This window comes from Wyeomyia smithii, chromosome 2, assembly GCF_029784165.1.
Source record: "Wyeomyia smithii strain HCP4-BCI-WySm-NY-G18 chromosome 2, ASM2978416v1, whole genome shotgun sequence".
Lineage (NCBI taxonomy): Eukaryota > Metazoa > Arthropoda > Insecta > Diptera > Culicidae > Wyeomyia > Wyeomyia smithii.
In genome coordinates, this window is record NC_073695.1 from 54,879,570 (window position 1) to 54,898,803 (window position 19,234).

General features: G+C 34.7%; 1 protein-coding gene across 3 annotated transcripts in view; it reads left to right on the top strand.

The window, feature by feature from the left end:
* The window catches only part of LOC129720682 (terminal nucleotidyltransferase 5C), a 197,841-nt gene that overhangs the window by 172,339 nt on the left and 6,268 nt on the right, over nt 1-19,234 (top strand). The window lies entirely within an intron of this gene.

The following is a 19,234-nucleotide window of genomic DNA, read 5'->3' on the forward strand; positions in this document are numbered from 1 at the left end:
CCGATAAAGGCAGCTCTTGGGGTCACTTTGGATACCAGAACCCTGAAGTGCTACCTAGCAAAGGCAGCAGAATTGGTGAGGCAAGAGATTGCCACTGAAATGAAAGAAATACTTGTATCTCTCAAAATCGATTGGCAAGCCGTCATAATCGCCACGTACTGGCCATACTAGCCCAGTATGATCTAAATGGCGAGGTGGTCATCCGGACCCTAGGTAAGTGTTTACTGAGGAAACGATCAACAACTCTACGCCACACACGTCAAAGCGTAGTTACTACCATTACCATTAAAGTGTATAATTAAATTAAAAGAGTTACGTATTTCACGATTTCTAGGAATAATTGAAGTCAAAGTGCGTCAAACTGCTGCGTTCCAAAAAACCAAAATTTTGCAAGTTATACAGGAGTATAATTTAACACTCACGCACGTGTGGAGCGTCCCCTGTGACAATGGGGCGAACATGCTCGCCGCTGTGAAACAGCTTAAGTTGGAGCTGGAGAAACAACACCAGAGCAATCTGTACGCCGATGATGATGATAATTCCGATTACACAGATCAGGACGCGGAACATGATATGGCGGAGCATCAACTTACTGCTGCTTTAGGAGAGGAGTTGCGCGAGAGCCTAAACCTTATCCGCTGCGCAGTCCATACACTACAGCTAGCGATTCTAGACGTAGTGAGCAAGTCACACGAAGCAGTTAAGCTACTAACTGAGACTGCCAAGAAATGCAGATCGGTTAAGTACACCAGCGCCTTTGAGCTGCAGAAGGCACGATACCCTCCCGTTTGGGGACAAACCCGTTGGTGCGGTATTTATTCGATGGTGTCTTGTTTCCTCGACCAAAAATCGTTTTTCGAGAAACTGGCAGAGCAGCTCCCTGAGATGGGTAGTTACATAGTTTTTACGAGACTTCATTCACAATTATAATTTCCTACCTTTTCAGATCTTTCGGGAAGCTGGGACTTTACGAGACAATATGCAGAGGCATTCAAACCTCTTTTTATATGCACCAAAAACATGCAATCGAAGCATATTTCGCTGAGTGAATTTTATCTTCAATGGATGATTACTATCCAAAAAGTAAAGAAGATGGATACGAACCCATTCTCAGCACCACTTGTCGAATCACTGAATAAACGATTGACAAGTCTGCGAACATCTCGCGCATTTAAGATCGCACTCTATCTTGACCCCAGACTTAATTTCGCGGGCTCCAAGCTGTTCACCAGTGAAAAGAAAGAAATTCAGGTATGAAACTTGACTGTATGCATAACTGTTTTATATATCCCATAAATGTTTATGATAACAACACTGTTTGAAAATAGAAATTTTAATAAAAACTTATTCAAAATTGTTTCAGTCGTACATCGTTGAAACCTGGAACAGAATTCATCAACTTCAATCTCCGGTGGCGAAACCATCAGACGTTCAGCAGCTAATCAACCAAGACAAAGGTGAAGATGAGAATGACGTGTTACTTACAGAGCTTTTCGGGGGCACCGCGGAATCCTTTTTTTTTTGGAAGACAATAACTTCAACCAGCAGCTCAAGGCGATAGAAGTTGAGCCAAGGCGAACATATAACTTTGACGTGTGAAAATTTTGGGTTGACCGCAAGTGTACACATCCTGAATTGAGTGCTGTAGCTGCGGTGGTGTTAGCTACACCGTCTAACCAAGTGTCGGTTAAGAGGGCATTCAGTGCTTTAGCATTGGTGCTCACCAACAACCGATCAACTCTTGGTGAGGATACATTATCAAATATCCTGATTATTAAGTTAAACAAACCGCTATTTGACAAAATTATTCCCAAGCTATGCGACGCAGCCAAGGAGCAAATACTTGAATTAAAATGATTTTTTTCTCTTAGTAGAGTAGTACGATAAAAGAAACGGAAAGTTTCTCTGGTATCGCAAATAAAAAAAAATAAAACAAAAATTGATCGAAAAACATCTTACTCACTTCCATATCACTACCATATCGGACAGTTCCAAAAATAAAATGGCCATACATTAATAACGTGGGTGGAAACGGGTATTTTCAACGGGTGAAATGTATTTAAGACTCAAGAGTAATTTTCCAGAAGAGAGTTTTGACATAGATTTTATTCAAAGCATTGTACTTCAGAAACCTTTGCATGCAAACAAAAAATGTCTGATTTTGAATAGTAGGGAGCTGATCATGTTTCCTAAAACTTACATCACATATGGTGTACATCTTTTAACCGGGTATTATCAATTCCTAACATTTTTTTCTCAGAAATAATTTCTGTACAGTCGAAGGCTTCTGAGCTGCAATACTTCGGATAAATAACAAACACATGCCCCTTCATGACATTTGGCGAACATATGAAATTAAAAAATTAAAAATATCTTAAATAAACAATCCTTCTTATTGTATTTCTTTTCTGCTACTGTTGAATGACTAAGGTGATTGTCTTTCATTGACTTAGCATTGAGTGCTTTCATGAGATTTAAGTGTGACAAAATACTGCTCCAACTAGCAACCTTTCGTTTTTATTCGGACTGATGAAGTTTACAATCTCGCATCAATATGATTAACAGAGAAGGCGTGAACGTAATAGTAAAAAAGGAGTGAAGCTTGATGAAATGTTCGTTCGAAACCGAAAGTGTGAAGAGTATGGTAGTACGTTGAAACTGTACGTATTTGATTGACAGTGACGTTTGGGTGGGTCATTTTCAGGATGAATTACACCCATTGAATTGAAAATGTTGGGCCCTGCTCAAGATCCTCAACCACTGAGCTAAATTATAAATAAACGTTGTCGTAAATGAATGTCAGCATTCAGCGAACAGAGCATTCCGTTACTTTTTTCATGACTCGCACACAAACAATCACGTCGTTTCCTTAGTGATGGTAAGCACTTTTGAAGAAAAGCGCTCCGCCATCGAATGGAATGGCTGCTCCAAGATCATTATTGTGCTATTCTACTGGATCACGTCTGGCACAACGTTGACTAATCTTCGCACATTCATGATTGCAGGTTCCAAAAAATGAAAAAAAAAAACATTCTTTCTAGTCATGACTTTCCTTACTTGGAACCAGTTTGCAGCTTTTACTCCGAACTGCATAACAACATTAATAACTGAATAACACACTTTTTCTCTGTAGATGTAACTTCACAGTCTAAATAGAGTGATAAACGAAAAAGATCCACAACAGCGAAGAAAATGGGGATTGAATTTCTCTCCAAATATTTAAGCACTTTAGCACGACAAACCGGGAAATGTTAGCGAATGTTCTAGAAATACACAGACAAACCACAAGCGAAAACTTTTTTACATCCACTCGTGGTCTCAGCTCGCTACGATCTTCTCAGAGTACAGGGAGCTGGGAGGCGACAAACTCGTAATGATCTTTCCCGTAGAAGCCCCGAAGTGCAGGGGCCACAATTTTTTCCAGAACATCGGCCTTATAGCACGCGGCGTTGATTTTCACGTTTTTTTCTCGATAAACACCAGTGATAGCTTCCCACGCCTGGACACGGGACTGCGGGATGTCAGAAAACACGATCTCCTGACTTGCGTACCGCAAACAACTTTACTACGACGTCGCGGAACTCTTTTATCGTGTGCGGTAAACAAACAACAAATGTCAGCAAGTCGACACCATATGCGTCGGTTAGCCTATATATGAGGCTAAAACTGACATCAAAACCAGTTTACAGAAGACACATTCGAACTTATTGTATACCCCGGTGGATCGAATTTCCAAGCGAAGTTGGAGGCTCGTATGAGATGGGCGCAGTATGACGGCCATGGTTAAAAGCATCGCGAACCTGGACTGCAAGATGCACTAGAAGTTTCAGAGTTTGTGGCAAATCTGTTATCAGTAAGTAAAATGCAGAAAAGGTTTCACAATAGTGTTCACAGCGAACAACTGTAAGGAAGCTGGAAGCAGCCAACAGGGTGCGTCATAATAATTGTAACAAGAAACATATGACCGTTAAGCATGTTTTTAACAAGTTACAGAAAAGGTTTGAAATATAAATAATTTATCTAGTACAAGCAATTAAAAAACCTAAATTGATCCACCTAGCGGTCAGACCCAGCCTTTCTCATTCAAACTTTTATTTGTAAAATTAGATTTACATGAACGCTTCAATCCAATAAATAAAACTACCGAACCGATCGACGTGAAAATTTGTATGTATAGGTTTTTGGTCCCGATAAAGGTTCCTATGATAGTTTGAGACCCCTCCCTCTTCTGGAAAGGAGGGGTCCAATACAAATGAAACATACATTTCTGCACAACTCAAGAACAAACCAAGCAAATGAAACCGAATTTGGCATGTGGATGTTTTAAAGGGTAATAAATATGTCCGTAATGGTTCGACGCCTCTCCCTCTTATGGAAGCACATGTTTCTGCACAAATTTCTGCACATCTCGCGAACTAATCAACTAAATTGGACCATATTTGGCAGGTGAATGTTTTTAGTGGTAACAAATACCTCAGACTTCAGGCAACATTTTGGATATTGTTTTTGGCACATTCTGCATGTGTAGGATAAGTACAACGATACACCGTGCCCCAGTGGTGAGTCGAGAAAATTTCCAGTTCAAAAAGATCCTCGACATAAATATATCAATCAATAGTTTTAAATAGTCTTTGAATTTCTTTTCTTTCCATAACTTTTAAGCCACATATCAAATTGTTATGAAGTTTGTTATTTGTAAGTTTGAGAGATGACTCGTTCGTATGACACTAGTTATGTTCAAATAAGTCATGTGAAATAATAGACTTTCATTGTTTTATTAACAATTTAATACATAACGGTGGCTTAAGTTCAATTATAATCAAATGAAATGGGAACGTATAGGGCAGCCAAACTTTGGAACCACGTGTTCAATCATAATTCATCAGTTAACCCTTAACTAGCCCGCTCATCTGATAATAATATTGATCAAATCGGTTGTGCAGTTTTTGAGATAATGAAGTTTCGTGATTTTCACATTTTGAAACATAACCTCTAATTTGATGGGTTTATCGGCTTAATCAGTCCGTGTACACGGACTGATTAAGCCGATAAACCCATCAAACTAACCGTTTCAGTCGTCATATAAACAAATTCATAACCTCTAAACTAAAAATCCGATTACAATGAAATTTAATAGGGTCTTATGGGACAAAGAGACCTTTCATTTGCAAATAATTTCATGAAAATCGGTCCAGCCATCTCTGAGAAAAGTGAGTGTGAATAAAAATCTGCACATACACACACACACACATACACACACACATACATACAGAAAATGCTCAGCTCGTCGAGCTGAGTCGAGTGATATATGCCATTCGGCCCTTTGGAGCACTTTTATACTTTCGGTTTTGCAAGTGATTGCTATACCTTTCTAGGAGAAAGTCAAAACCAACAACTCATTCAATGTGTCCTCTTTTAGCTCTGATGATAACTCAGAAATGCTTAGGATAAGACTCGAAGGTGGACCGAATTCGATTTTGAGGAATTTATTTACAGCAAATTGAGCAAAGAATTCTTCCACTCGTCCAAACTTGTATGTTTTCGTGAGCAGGGTTTCGCTTCTAACATCCCCAAATCGAGAAGTCCATCAGGGAGATCTGGCGGGTTTAGATAGGGAAATTTGGATTTTCGCCAGTCTTTAACGGTTTTTTTTGTGTGAGCCGTGATCGCCTTCACGCCTTTTATTTTGTATGGAGAAGGCGTCATTACGCCGTGTGTGTAACTGGGCCTTAAATCGGTGGTTGCAGGCATACCACGAACCCGAGATATGGTATTGAATTTTGGAAATGCTCCAAAAGTAATTCGAGGGCCGATGACCCTTTGCCCTCCGTTTGAAGTGCCATCTAGTGTAGAAAGTCGATATTCCATAAGTTTCATCGATGATGCTACACGGAAAACGATCATATATACTCTGGAATCAAAGGATCAGACTTTGGAGGCATATGAAGACCTCAAAGCATATGCTGAACGGAATTCTGGATACAAGTTGCACGATTCTCGGTGGGCAAGAATAGGTAAATGGTCGATTCACGACAAGTATGAAGCGAGACGGAATCAGAAACCCTGTCCGTATACGGCTGATCATAATGCTTAGTGATGCCATTTTACCGGAGAAGTTCTGCGGAGAAACGGTGAACACCTGATTAACTGTAGTCCAATGCGATCTTTGGATGGTATTTAAGGTGTGATCATGAATGAAACTCTACGTTGGCCACCTGTGAAAAGTTGGATCCGTGGCAGAAGAGAAAGTAGCTGGACTCAAAATCAACGAAACGTATGTTCGTTGGTTATATTAGGGACACAAAATGCAGGCAGAAGATTGTACAACCTGCACCCAAATCAAACGCAGAAGATTTTGTTACTTTTGAGGAACATTTTACTACGTTTTGTTTCATTCCTCGTTGTTTTCTTGGAATTGAAAAGGTGTATCACCTTGTAACCAGAGTTGCCGGAGATGCGAATGTTGGTATTCTAGATGGGCACGGTTCTGTATCATCAAACAGTTCCAATGATTTTCCATTAAGCGATGGAGATAGAAAGGGAGAGCTTTTCGTTATTGCTTTTGAAGGAACAAGTGAAAATTTTGCGTGTGGTTGCAACGACCATTATTTGACAGTTAGTTGTACTAACATGTTCAAAATATATGACAGTATGTACTGTTAGTTGACTGGAGGAGAATTTATTGCTTTTTTGGTAATAATTTGTTGCAAAAGGGAAAAATTTTCGTTATTGCTTTTGAAGTAACAAGAAAAAAATTTGCGTGTAAAAACTGATGGCATTTTTTTTGGCCGCGAGCAGGCAGTTCCAGTTGAATTACTGGGGATCAAATTTCTCAATGTGGCAGTCGATGATGCAAGTGATGATTTGCAGATTGCACTACGACCCGAAGAAACGGCAGCGATCCAACCATGTACAACAAGGCGTTGAGTAGACCAGACCGAGAGCTACAGATGGTGGCCATGAAAGAGAAAATTGCACTACGGGAAGCCTCTCAAAAACAAATGATTTTTTGAAACCAAATGGAGACCCAAAAGAAATATTAAGCGATCCTAGGACCGCTTAGTTGTTAAAGGTGTTCGCAGCGGCCGGGCTCATATGCCAAAATATCCAAGAAGGACGATCGACTGGATTGTTGCAACTACCGAGGTTAAGTTACCAAAGATGACTAGAACAAGATTTCTGACTTTTTTAGTATCCAGCGGACCTGATTGTCGCTGCGCGTGAACGAAAGTCAAACTAACTTTTTTTAGTGCCATTACTAATCGGCCATCTGCATCGCCAAGAGCTTACTGTTCGAGAATCAAACACTTGAACATACGATACCATTTGGTTCACAACGTAATCGATACTGGGTTGGTTATGATAAGCTACGTCAACACACAGAACCAAGCTGCCGATGAGTTTACCAAGTCAATAGTACAAACCGGAATCGTGACCTAGAAGAGGATCCTAGAAATCGAGCATTAGGGAGGAGTATTAGGGAGAAGTGTTGACGATCAAAGAATCCGAGACCCAGAAAAGTTGGTGGTCAAACTCGCCGTATAAGGCTTGTACTCGCTATAATCCGGACGCGTAAATATGTAAAAAAAAAAAACAATTACCATGCATTGTTTTTCTTACATGACTATTTATTTCATAACTATGGGATATGGTTACAAATTCACAGATTCAAACCCAATGGCTTATTCTCCATTGATGTAAAAATCTTGTACTTTGCACTCTACACCATCCATTAGGTTTTGTTTTCTCGGTGATCTTGCTCTGGTCCAGATTTGATGCAAATATTTGTCTCTGTCCTGCTTCCTTCTAAAATGCAGACAAAAAAGATCACGTACATCGATTCTACATCTAAAATTCTTCGAAATGGAATATCAAGGCACTTTTGGAACGACCAAAAAGTGCTAAGACAAAATAACGTTTAGAGTATGTTTATTCCTAATTTCAAAATTTATGTTTTTTTCTTTTTGAAGTTCATACAATCATTACTAAAAAAAATTGGTTTATTCTTCTGCGGCGAAGAAACGAATGCTGGGGCCTTCCTTTTCACATGCTGCATCAGATTTTCTACAGTGGATTTGTCAACCTTCTTAGCTGCTACACACCAGTTCACCTTGAAATGCTGCTCGCTCCTGACGACTTTTTTTGTCTTCCGTAAATTCTGCTTTACGATGGCCTAGTGTTGTTCGACCGGGTGAAGCTCTGGGGTTTTGGATTTTCATCCTTAAGCAGGTGTTAGACGAAGCAAACATTTACTATTTTTGGTACGAATTTTATTTGCACAAAATAATTGCCAAATATTTGCTTCATCTAATACCTGTTTAGACTTGAATTGGATGTTGTTGACCGCAGTGGCATGAGGCCAAATCCGGCCGAAACAGCAAGGAATCCGTCTGCTGCTGCAGGAACAGTAGGAATCGCTTATGCAGGCACTCGTTGACGTAAACTTTCTGGTTGATGTTCTTCTCTCCACACGAGCATATCGTTTGCCAAACCAGATATTTCTTTGCGAATTTCGACATTTTAATGTTTTTAAATATCTCTGCCACCTTGCCCCTTCCCATCGCCGTGTAGAATTCTTGTCCCAGAAGCTGGTAAAAGTCGATTTTGATGTCATTCATAACAATATAATCGAATTTAGTCAACATCGTCGTGTACAACTTTCGTGTCCTCGTTTTGGCCGATTTGTTTTGCTTTTCTTCGCGGTTTGAGGTCTTCACCTTTTTGTACGTTGACAGTCCAACTCTTTTCTTGGCACATATCCCGGATCAATAAATTTGGATTCCTCGTGTATGTCCTCTTCACCGCGTTGGTTGTCTGCTCGATCGTCGGGATGTGGTTCTACTTCCAGGCTTCCGATTTGTGGTCAACCTCTCCCCAAACACTCTAATCACTTTAGAAACCGTCGTTTGAGACAAATTGAGCATTTCTTCGTGAATATCGGGTTAATGAGATGAATAATGGAGCAGTCCCCCTACGACAAAGGTGGAAATTCTTGGTGCGCGTGCAGAGGTTTTAAACACCGTTCCTCTTGCCTGGGGACATTTTGACATCATTCTACACACCTGTGCGAACAAAAAAGGGGTTTCCTTTATTTTTTTTAGATAATCGATTATGGGTTTAATTTTGCGTTGAAATTAAGCACTTTTTGGTCGCTCCACCCTGTAGCTCTTCAGAGTCACGAGATATCTGCAAATGCTGTTTTCCTTAATTCGCAAAAAAGGGGTCAGTCCCATTGGTCAAGGGGTTTAACAATCGATATGAAAAACTTTCAATTAAAGAGTTTCAACTCAAAATAGATACATCGACACACAAGTTTTGGTAGAAAACGGAGATGGTCGATGTAACTATTCCTTTGGACACTTTGAAGTAAAATGGAGTAAAAGTAAAAAGTAAAGTAAAATATTTTAGTTACAAAAAAAAGTAAACGCCATAAACATGTATGCACATAAAATTTTTAGCGTACTCAAGAACAGAAAAAACAATTGTATGAATAGATACGTTGTAATGTACATTTGCGATTCTATGAAGTATTTTTTTATAATTTTGTCAAATTATGTTCTATTTTCTGAGAGTATTCTGTTTTTGATGAGAGCTTAATTTATTCTAGCATCGATCTACACAGCAAAATGTGAGAGTTGCGATGAATATATTTATTCTTTAGTAATTATTGACTGTTCGGTATAACTCACAAAAACTTGCTGTACATGAGTTTGCGACACTACTTTTATCGATTGCGGGATTAGCGATTAGTGGCGCCAAGATTTTATTTGCGACGGTTCAAACTCTCACCGTAAAAATGGCTTCAAACTTATTAAATAACACCGATAGTTCGTTTTTTCTTTATAAACAAATGCTGCAACCGTGGAATTTCTCTCCGGCGTCAGCCCCGATTATAACAATTTAGACAAATTTAGATGTCACATCACGTTCCGGCGTGTGATACAAAAAATATGCAAAAGTAGAATGGCACTCCTCCTCCGCTGCGCAATACGGTGACCGTGAAAAAAAAAACTCTTCGATTAGCAAGAGGCAACGACAAACGATAGTCAGATTTTGAGTTATTATAACATGATCCAAAAATGTCGGTCAATGAAAGAAACGTCGTGAGATTTACTACTGCAAAAACGCAAGCAAGGGCATACCGCTGCCGGGGGAGACGCAGTTCGGCCTTTCAAGGACACGGCTGGCTGAGAGCAAAACAAATCGGACACCGGTTTGGTGCGTGTGCCGCGCATGGCTGTTTTTATTAAAATTCGATGAAGGCTATCTTGTCACCCAATCGGCATGCACACATACAGCGACAAAAAAATAATTGATTCACCTGGGCCCAATGGGTGATGTGGGGGCGGGGCAACATTAGTGTGAACACCGAGCACACGGTATGCAAAATTCTCACGTTCGCAACCTGATCCGCCGCTGGCCGGTTAAACGGGCCCAGGCGGAGCGCGTAATTTGATCCAGTTTCATGTGTCTCGTGTGATCAAGTTCACGCAGGACATGGCAGATAAGTGGTTAAAGATTGCATAATACACCGCGCCTGCCGTTCGAGTGGAGGGACCGGACACTTGCGGACATTTCAAGTTCATTGATTTCTAGGTCTCGGTGGAACAAGGGCCACAATGCTGCCAGGAGCTGTGTTATGGTCGATGATTTATGGCGACACGGTAAATCGACAGAAGCTGAAAGCTGGTGTGTGATTAATTTTTATCGACGCTACCGCCATGTCACCACCACTCTCACCGCAGTGCGCCCTATGAAGGGGAGGTCAGCTTGATACGCAAAGTTGAAGTCACTTTTTAATTTACCTCGAATTCCTCACCCACGGCCGGGTGTCAGCGGGTGGCAGTTGTTGTTGTGGGTAGCCAGCATCAACCGGATAGGTGAAGGGGCCAATTTTGTGTTGATCACTGAACCAGTGAACCAAGCTCGCTGATCCGGTTCAGCTAAAAGCTGGTTGGCATTGAACTCGAACTTGCTGCTGCTGCTCACTGTCCGCGAAGCACACACTACAACCAACCAGCATGGGATGAAGGCACGTGGGGGGGGGGGGGGGCACCCTGCATCAATCACGGTTAATGAATGGCCTGTGATTTAAATTAGATCGTAAAATTATCTCATCTTTCAAAGCTGCCGCGGAAAAAAGCCGGACCACGTGCTGCCCGCTCAAAGTGAACCATAAAAAACGGAGGAGAGCAGACAAACATGCTTTGGGGCGTGGTTGTTTGCGGTGATACGATTTTATGATGTTCTTGGAAATGATAAAAATGTGAGCAAGGTTGCACAGCTTAAGAGCACGTTATCAGACAATGGGAGAAATTTCGCAGCGTCCCAAATTTGGGCTCGTCGAGAGAGCAAACAAATCTCAAGGTAAGGTAAATATTTACTGCCGGTCTATGTTTGAACAGTCACGATGTGGAAAATTGTGCTGCAAATTTTAATTGTGATTAAATATTCAACATCAAGAAGTACACATCCGTAAAGCTGGATGCCCATTTTGTGTGAACGGCTCAATTTTCTCGGAAATTATATTATTCAGGGGTCGGTAAATACAACTGGGTTGTGTTCCTTTGTTCCATCTGGCTTTCCATTTTGGGGTTTGGGGAGGTTAAATAATTAGCTAAGCCAATAGTAATAAATTATATTTTACTCTGGTCGTTCTGGTTACTGCACATCGAAATGGAATAAAATTAAAGGCAGCGGTGTTTGACCACACAAAATAGTTAAGTGATAAATTATTAAAAAAATATTTCAGTTGCAAATAAAAACTCCCCCTGGATAAAAAATTGCTCTACTAATTTGAAGCGAGTTTAGTCGCTTGTTAATCATCAAAGAAGATTGAAATTATTGCGCATCAATGCTCACTTAAATTATTACTTTGAAGTAGTCTTTACTGAGAATAGGCGGAAAAAATGTTATGAGCCAAACGATCTGTTAAAATATGTGTCAAACGAATAAGAAAGGTAACAACACATTGAGAGGTACTGCAATCAGGTACGATAAAGGACATATTTATTTTCGAAACGTTTTCTTGTTCTGTTCCTAAACAATGAATTAAGAACGCTCTAAAATTGCATTAACAAAATAATGAGCAACTGTGGTGACATTGTAAAAAGTTAAACATAAACATAAAATTTGACACTTTCACGGTTTTTGTGATGTACTTATAATTCCGAAGAACTTTCATCGTCACCACCAAATTTACAAGTCGAATGGAAAAGTTAGTCAATATTGCGCTTTTAAAAAAGATCTTGCACTCTGACATGTGAAACCCAGTTGCCAAATTGGCAGCTTTTTCATTACCTATCTCCCTCTCTGTCTGAAATTTGAATTTCTAATTTTTCATTCCTCGTTTTAAGTTTCTAATTTTTTATTTTTAATACATATTACGTTTTTCATTTTTCATTTTTCAATTTTCATTTCTCATTTTCTTGAAAACTGAGAATTTCGATTCTTATTTCTCGTTTCTTGTTTCCCAGAACTTATTTTTGATTTCTCATTTCCCATTTCTCATTTTTCATTTCTTATTTCTCATATCTCATTTTTCATTTTTCATTTCTCATTTCTCATTTCTATTTTTTCATTTTTCATTTCTGATTTCTCATTTCTCATTTTTCGGTTTTTCATATTTTTCTCATTTTTCTCATTTCTCATTTCACATTTTTCAATCCTCATTTTTTATTTTCAAATCTCATTTATCATTTCTAAACTCTTACTTCTCATTTCTTATTTCTTATTAGTTATTTCATATTTTTTAATTCTTATTTCGTAATGCATATTTCATATTTCTTATTACTTATATCTTATATCTTAATTCTTATTTCTTATTTCTTATTTGTTACTTCTTATTTCTTATTTCTTATTTCTTATTTATTATTTCTAATTTCTTATATCTTATATCTTATTTCTTATTTCTTATTTCTTATTTTTATTTCTCATTTCTTATTTCTTATTTTTTATTTCTTATTTCTTATTTCTTATTTCTTATTTATTATTTCTTATTTCTTATTTCTTATTTCTTATTTCTTATTTCTTATTTCTTATTTCTTATTTTTTATTTCTTATTTCTTATTTCTTATTTCTTATTTCTTATTTCTTATTTCTTATTTCTTATTTCGTATTTCGTATTTCGTATTTCTTATTTCTTATTTCTTATTTCTTATTTCTTATATCTTATTTCTTATTTCTTATTTCTTATTTCTTATTTCTTATTTCTTATTTCTTATTTCTTATTTCTTATTTCTTATTTCTTATTTCTTATTTCTTATTTCTTATTTCTTATTTCTTATTACTTATTTCTTATTTCTTATTCCTTATTTCTTATTTCTTATTTCTTATTTCTTATTTCTTATTTCTTATTTCTTATTGCTTATTTCTTATTTCTTATTTCTTATTTCTTATTTCTTATCTCTTATTTCTTATTTCTTATTTCTTATTTCTTATTTCTTATTTCTCATTTCTTATTTCTTATTTCTTATTTATTATTTCTTTTTTTTTATTTCTTATTTCTTATATCTTATTTCTTATTTCTTATTTCTTAATTCTTTTTTCTTATTTCTTATTTCTTATTTCTTATTTCTTATTTCTTATCTCTTATTTCTTATTTCTTATTTCTTATTTCTTATTTCTTATTTCTTATTTCTTATTTCTTATTTCTTATTTCTTATTTCTTATTTCTTATTTCTTATTTCTTATTTCGTATTTCTTATTTTTTATTTCTTATTTCTTATTTCTTATTTCTTATTTCTTATTTCTTATTTCTTATTTCTTATTTCTTATTTCTTATTTCTTATTTCTTATTTCTTATTTCTTATTTCTTATTTCTTATTTCTTATTTCTTATTTCTTATTTCTTATTTCTTATTTCTTATTTCTTATCTCTTATTTCTTATTTCTTATTTCTTATTTCTTATTTCTTATTTCTTATTTCTTATTTCTTATTTCTTATTTCTTATTTCGTATTTCTTATTTTTTATTTCTTATTTCTTATTTCTTATTTCTTATTTCTTATTTCTTATTTCTTATTTCTTATTTCTTATTTCTTATTTCTTATTTCTTATTTCTTATTTCTTATTTCTTATCTCTTATTTCTTATTTCTTATTTCTTATTTCTTATTTCTTATTTCTTATTTCTTATTTCTTATTTCTTATTTCTTATTTCTTATTTCTTTTTTCGTATTTCTTATTTTTTATTTCTTATTTCTTATTTCTTATTTCTTATTTCTTATTTCTTATTTCTTATTTCTTATTTCTTATTTCTTATTTCTTATCTCTTATTTCTTATTTCTTATTTCTTATTTCTTATTTCTTATTTCTTATTTCTTATTTCTTATTTCTTATTTCTTATTTCGTATTTCTTATTTTTTATTTCTTATTTCTTATTTCTTATTTCTTATTTCTTATTTCTTATTTCTTATTTCTTATTTCTTATTTCTTATTTCTTATTTCTTATTTCTTATTTCTTATTTCTTATTTCTTATTTCTTATTTCTTATTTCTTATTTCTTATTTCTTATTTCTTATTTCTTATTTCTTATTTCTTATTTCTTATTTCTTATTTCTTATTTCTTATTTCTTATTTCTTATTTCTTATTTCTTATCTCTTATTTCTTATTTCTTATTTCTTATTTCTTATATCTTATTTCTTATTTCTTATTTCTTATTTCTTATTTCTTATTTCGTATTTCTTATTTTTTATTTCTTATTTCTTATTTCTTATTTCTCATTTCTTATTTCTTATTTCTTATTTCTTATTTCTTATTTCTTATTTCTTATTTCTTATTTCTTATTTCTTATTTCTTATTTCTTATTTCTTATTTCTTATTTCTTATTTCTTATTTCTTATTTCTTATTTCTTATTACTTATTTCTTATTTTTCATATCTTATTTCTTATTTCTTATTTCTTATTTCTTATTTCTTTTTTCTTATTTCTTATTTCTTATTTCTTATTTCTTATTTCTTATTTCTTATTTCTTATTTATTATTTCTTTTTTCTTATTTCTTATTTCTTATATCTTATTTCTTATTTCTTATTTCTTAATTCTTTTTTCTTATTTCTTATTTCTTATTTCTTATTTCTTATTTCTTATTTTTTATTTCTCATTTCTTATTTCTTATTCCTTATTATTATTATTATTATTTCTTATTTCTTATTTCTTAATTCTTTTTTCTTATTTCTTATTTCTTATTTCTTATTTTTTATTTCTCATTTCTTATTTCTTATTCCTTATTTCTCATTTCTTATTCATTATTTCTGGTATTTTATTTGTTATTTCTTATTTTTTATTTCTTATTTTTTATTTCTTAATTTTTATTTCTTATTTCTTATTTCTTATTTCTTATTTATGAATTCTTATTTCTCGTTTCTTATTTTTTATTTCTTATTTCTTATTTCTTTTTCCTTATTTTTAATTTCTTATTTCTTATTGTTTCGGTTTTTCTTGTTCCTCATTTCTCATTTTCTATTACTTACTAGTTGTTTTCTAATTGTTATTTCTCATGTATCATTTCTCTTTTTCCACTTATCATTTTCCATGTATCATTTTTTGTTTCTCATGGTTTATTTCTCATTTATTATGTCTCATATCTAGTTTCTCGTTTTTCATTAGTTATTTTTCAAATTCAACTTTCCATTTCCATTTTATCATATGTCATTTTTCATTTTTTCTATCACGTTTTTTTTTTTTTCAACATATCTCATATCTCATTTCTCTTTTTTTCTTTCCCTTTCCTCGTTTTCAATTTCACGATCCTATTTTTCATTTTTCATTTCCCATTTTTTTCCATGTTTCATTTGTCATGTTTCTAATTTCTCATTTTCCATTGGTTATTTTCCAATTCCGATTTCCCATTTCCTATATATTATATCTCATATCTCTTTTCTTTCACATTGTTCGTTTTTAATTTCACATATCACATATCTCAGTTGTCGGTTTTCATTTCTTATTTCTAATTTTTCTTTTCTCATTAGTTATATAGGTCTGACTCGATTATCCGGAGTTTTGAAAAACATTTCACTCCGGATAATCGAATCCTCCGGATAATCGAGCCATTTTTTATTTTTTAATTTTCAATATCTTTCATTTAGAACAGTGAGTTTTCTATTATAGTATGTTGTACACAATACATGTACGGACGAAATAAATTGAAATTTGTGTTTAGACTGTTTGTCGGCGTTTGTTATACATATATACATAATAATAAATTATGTAATATTGATTATTTCAAAGATGTAAAATCCAAATGAAATAAATCAGAACTACCATTAGAAAGACAGCTTTTGCTTCGAGAGATTAAAGAATATATTTTCCAGAAAATATAATAGAATTTGATTTGATTTAGGTATTTACCTGTTTTAGTATTTTAAATATTAAGAAGAATTGAGGTGTTACATATACAGACCCTGTTCGATTTTGACAACACTCATGGTTTTTTTTTCTAAGTGGCCTATAACGATCAGACGCTCGATATGGCCACTAATGGGCTACTTTGCGGATTTCAAATCGTTATTGATTTCGCTTGATGAGTTTTGGTTTAATGATCCAGGAGTATCCGGAACACTACCGAAACAGGCTTGGGGCTCTAAGCACTGCATTAATCATGGCCATTATATTGCAGAAATATTTTCCGGCCATGAATTCGAAACCGGTTGACCAATAGTGGTTGTCCTCATCGGCAACTAAAAACCATAATACCTCGCTTTTGGAGGTTGTTGAGTAAGAATTGGTTGTAGGAACGACGAGAAAACTGTTAAAAACGAACTACCTAAACAGAACGGGGCATTGTTGTTATAATTTTGAACAACCCCGAAACTCCCAATGACCCGGAAGACAAAAGTACATTATGGAAATACAGAAGAAAAAAATACTCCGGATAATCGAGTCTTATTCTCCGGATAATCGAGCCCCGGATAATCGGGCCCCCGGATAATCGAGTCTCCGGATAATCGAGTCCGACCTGTATTCCATTTTTAATTTCTGAATTATCATATCTCATTTTTCGTTTATCCTTTTCCACTTCTCGTTTCTATTTTCACAATTCTCGTTTTTCGTTTCTTATATTTTATTTTTCATTTCTCATTTCCAATTTCCCGTTTATCATATCTCATTTTGTATTTGTCTTGCACATTTCTCATTATTTGTTTCACATACCTCAATTCTCATTTCTCATTTCTCACTTCTCTTTTTTTATTTATCTTTTTCCTTTTTTCGTTTCTAATTTCTCATTAGTAATACATATTCCATCTTCAATTTCTCATTTATAATATTTCATTTTTGATTTTTTCTCTCCCATTTCTCGTTTCCCGTTTCACGATTCTCGTTTTTCATTACTCATATTTTATTTTTCATTTCTCATTCTCAATTTCCAATTTATCATATCTCATTTTATATATTGTATTGTACATTTCTCATTATTAGTTTCACATACCTCAATTCTCATTTCTCATTTCTCACTTCTCTTTTCACATTTTTTTTCTCTTTTCCCGTTTCTCATTTCTAATTTCTCATTAGTTATACATATTTCATCTACAATTTCTCATTCATCATATCTCGTTTTTCATTTTTTCTTTTCTATCTCTCGTTTTCCTCTTTACAATTCTCATTTCTCGTTTTTCATGTCTACTTTCTCATTTTTCCTTTTTCGTTTCGTTTTCGTTTTTCATTTCGCTATTCTCATTTCTCATATCTGAGTGCTTATTCCTTATTTCTCATTTCTCATTTCTCATTTGTAATTTTCCAATATTATTATCCCATTAACATCTTTTTTTTTCTTCATCTATATCCCATTTACATTTTCCACTTTCTATTTACAATTTCTCATTCACCACTTCTCATTTTTCATTTCTTATTTCTCTTTTCTTATTTCTTATTTGTGGTTTCTCATTTCTCATTCGAGCTATTGCATTATTAAAAATTGTGAAGCCTTGTTGAAATGCATACTAAAATTGATCCAGTTGGTCGCTTAATGGTTGTTTTCCCTGACACGGTCGACAGGATTACATACCTTGTTAACCGGAATGTACTATTTGGGCTTTATAAGAGCCTGTTTCTGCTTAAAACAACTATGTTACTAGTGAGTGGCTGCTAGGATGGTCCCAACAAAGTAGCAGCAGTGGAAGTGGACAGCAGCGATTTTCCTATTAAAAATAACAAAAAAGTTGTGTGTAGAGCCACGACCGCAAGGTTGACGTAGAACTACTTAATAAATTTGAACAGTCGGGTGACGCCTACGAGAATATTTTCATCCGTGTTTATTTTAAAAGGGTAACATCCACGAAAATAATTATCAATTGTCATGACAGTCATTCCTAATAGGTGACACTCACGATAATTATATAAAGTTTTTCCTACTAGTTGCAAAATAATTTTACTGTGACCTAGAGGGTAACACTTAAACTCTCCGCTCCTGGTGTCACCAAGTCACGCTACGCCACTGAAAAAGAGAAAAAGTTTTCTTCGAACTTATCATTCGCGATCACTCTCGAATGTAACAATATAACTAATGAAACAAATAGCCCTATGTCTACGTTGATGTTGCGGTTGTGGTTTTGCACACAACCCTTCTGTTTTTTCGAATCCATAGCACTGCGAATACTAGAACACAGAAAAAGTAAAATAGAAGGTTAAGAGAATCAGCGAGTAATTTTGTAATTGTAGTAATTGTAAAAAATCGAGCAAATACATGATTTTGCTTTCAACCAGCTGAATTCTTGAAGATTATTTCCACAATTTATACAATAGAATTTACTGTCTTTTTCATAAGCCATTCGTTGTATATCTCAGGCCCATTAATAGGGAACAACAGTTAAAAGCTTCCACTTTCATCGCAAATAAAAAAAAATGTATATATCCTTATCGAAATTAAGCTAAATCCGATTATTTCGCGATTCAGTCTGTTTCATTTCTTGTTTATGCGATTTGCAGTAACAAAATTGCCTGTTCTGTGGTCGGCGACGAACAGACAGGCGATCTAAGAAAAGAAATATCAATCTGTCTTAACGAATTGTGAGAAGAACGAAGACTCTTTCACTCTACCTTTTGCGCCTTTTACGGTTTGCACACTAAAACCTGTTGAGTTTTTGATGACATTTTGCTACAGACTCCGTGGTTTGATTTGATGAAATGTCAGATCAGTTCCTTAGCCTTTTAATTCCCCTTAATCAGCAAGCAAAGAGGCATAGCATATTCTATTTTAGTCTCAAATTGGTTGCCACGATTAATCAAGAACTCAAAATCACG